We start from the raw sequence: 3,160 nt of genomic DNA on the forward strand, positions 1-3,160 counted from the left end.
ACCAGCTTGTGTGCTAGTCGCGACTATGTACGGAAATCGCAGATTTGACCTAATTTTGATTTTTCACTCAATTGGAGGCTCACCACTTATCCCTATATAAGGAATACGACATTGAAGGTCAAAGGCAAGCAAAAACAGACCTAATAGTGGAGGCAAAGTGGAGAGGAAGCTATCTTGAAGACCCGGAGCGATACCAACTTCTAGTTTCTTTCTTTTACCCTTTTTATTCATCTTTATGTTTGTTTTTAATTCTGAATTAATCATGGATGTTTTTAGAGTTATTATGAGCTAAATTTCCCAATAAGGGAGGATGATGAATGTTGTTTAAGTTTATGCCTAGTTAATAAATAATTGCCATTCCTTCATCTTATGTGTGAATACTATCTTTATTTGTGTTTAATTTCATGTGTAAGCTTGATCACCTTTTACATGCTCTATGATCCTAATTCGAAATCTGAAAAGTGAGAATTAGGAATGCTAAAATTTGGATAGTCTAGGTTTTGATGTAAAACGACAGTATTTACATAGCCTAGTGACTAATAGATTATTGCTTAATGCTGATTTTGTGTTGATCTAATTAAGAAGTTAATTAGAGAACATATTATTTAGAACCTAAAAGATCTGAAAAGAGTTAGGTTAATTTATAATCTGTCTTTCACATTGAGATAAGGATAGCAGTTAGGCAATAACATAGGTAACTTATCAACAGGATTCACCTCCCTAATCTCTCATCTTGATTAATCTTCGTTTATTTTCTCTTTAATTTCTGAGTTATTTACTTTTAAAATTGCAACTTATTATTTTACCAAATAGAATCATAATTATAATTTAGTAGTACTCAATCCAATTCCCTGTGGTTCGACCTCACTTGCGTGAGATACTACTTGATACGTACACTTGCGTAATAAACAGAATTTTCGTAACAAGTTTTTGGCGCCGTTGCCGGGGAATTGTTTAAAGATTGATATTACACAAAATTATACTAACTTCTACTTTGGTATATTTTCTCTTGCTGATTTTTCTAACCTTTTTCTTGCAATATTTTCTTGATTTATTTCAGGAATCATAAGTGTATGCGCCGTCAAGGACAAGCAGTGATATTGCCAGTTGATCCCGAAATCGAGAAAACTTGTAGAAGAAACCGAAAGAACAAGAGGCAAGAGGGAGTTTCAGCAACTGCTGAAACTTCAGACATCATGGCTGCCAATGCTGCAAACAATGGAGGCAATAACGGTAACAATGGTGGCGCAGTAGAAGATCAAGCTAATGGCCGCAGCTTGAGAGATTACATTCTCCCTACTCTGACGGGAGTGCAGTCATGTATCAGACCACCGGCAGTGGAAGCAAACAACTTTGAGATCAAACCTGCCATACTGCAGATGGTGCAATCTTCAGTTCAGTTTGGTGGCCTCCCTTCTGAAGATCCTAATCTGCATCTCTCTAATTTCATGGAACTTTGTGAAACCTTTAAAGTTAATGGAGTTAGTGATGATGCTATTCGACTGAGACTGTTCCCATTCTCTCTTAGAGAGCGAGCCAAGAGTTGGCTAAACTCCTTGCCACCCAACTCTATTGCCACCTGGAATGATCTGGCAACGAAATTCTTGTCAAAGTTCTTTCCTCCAGCCAAGTCTGCAAAGCTGAGAGGAGAAATTAATAATTTTCTCCAACAAGATAATGAATCTCTCCATGAGGCTTGGGAGAGGTTTAAAGATTTGATCAGAAAGTGCCCTCACCATGGTATAGAGAAGTGGATGCTGGTCCACAACTTCTACAATGGGTTGGTAGGAAATACAAGAACTTTAATAGATGCTGCAGCTGGGGGAGCCTTTATGAGGAAGAGTGCTAATGAGGCATATGATCTATTAGAGGAGATGGCTCTAAACAATCAACAGTGGCCAACAGAGAGGAGTCAATCAAAGAAAGTAGCTGGTGTGTTAGAGGTCGATGCCATCACCAAGTTGACAAGACAGTTGAGGCATTGACAAAGATAATTGCGGTGGCAAGCTAAACAAGCCCAAGTTGTGTGTGAATTATGTGGGGGAAGCCATCACTTTTCAGAATGCCAAGCTGATGTGGATGATTTGCCAATGGATGAAGCTAAAGCCATTGGAAATTATTCACAGAACAACAACAACAATTATGGGTTCAACCAGGGTAACAACCGAAGAAACAGTGGGTTCTATCAAGAACGAAATCGAACCGAATCGAATCAACGGTTTAATCAAGAATAAACCTGCGGTGGAAATTCTAGTTTGCGGACAGATTTACTTGCTTCAATTCATGACCGAAACTAGATCTTCAATCAAAGACACACGTGCAGACACGGTATGGGCCAACTAGCAACTCAAGTAGCAACCCGTCCTCAAGGGAATTTGCCTAGCACAACTGAAGTAAACCCCAAGGAAAACTGCAAGGCAATTACCCTGAGAAGCGGTAAAAATTATGATGGTCCTGAATCGCCACAACTAGTGAATGGAGAAAAGGAGAATAAAGAGCAACCGATGTCGACCCCAACACCCACTCCAACGAAGGCTACTGATAGTCAACCACAGCCACAACAGTCTCCACCAATTAATATAGATCACCATGTGAAAATACCCTATCCTCAGAGGCTCAGAAATTCAAGTCTGGACAAGCAGTTCACCAAATTCCTGGAAGTGTTCAAAAGACTTCACATTAACATTCCCTTTGCTGAAGCTTTAGAGCGTATGCCAAGTTATGTGAAGTTTATGAAGGAAATCTGTCAAAGAAGAGAAAGATGGAGGACTATGAGGTGGCTCTAATCGAAGAGTGCAAAGGCCATCCTACAGAAGAAACTCCCTCCTAAACTAAGAGATCCAGGGAGTTTTACTATTCCTTGTACTATAGGAAAAATTGAGGGAATAAATGCACTTTGTGACTTGGGAGCTAGCATTAACTTGATGCCTCTATCGGTGTTTAAAAGACTGAGCTTGGGTGAAGCAAAGACCACAACAGTAACTCTCCAATTGGCGGACCGATCACTAGCCCATCCTAGAGGAGTCAGTGAGGATGTGTTAGTTAAGGTTGATAAGTTCATCTTTCCAAACTCGATTTCATCGTCTTGGATATGGAAGAAGATAGCAATGTCCCAATTATTCTTGGGAGACCATTCTTGGCAACTGGCCAAGCCTTAATC

At 39.7% G+C, this 3,160-nt stretch overlaps 1 non-coding gene across 1 annotated transcript; it reads right to left on the reverse strand.

The window, feature by feature from the left end:
• Positions 1–1,637: 1,637 nt before the first annotated feature.
• Positions 1,638–1,744, reverse strand: LOC133033830 (small nucleolar RNA R71). The gene has a single exon (XR_009685891.1). It is a non-coding gene; the product is annotated as a small nucleolar RNA R71 (small nucleolar RNA).
• Between the last annotated feature and the right edge of the window lie 1,416 nt (positions 1,745–3,160).

This window comes from Cannabis sativa, chromosome 1 (genome assembly GCF_029168945.1).
Source record: "Cannabis sativa cultivar Pink pepper isolate KNU-18-1 chromosome 1, ASM2916894v1, whole genome shotgun sequence".
Classification (NCBI taxonomy): domain Eukaryota; kingdom Viridiplantae; phylum Streptophyta; class Magnoliopsida; order Rosales; family Cannabaceae; genus Cannabis; species Cannabis sativa.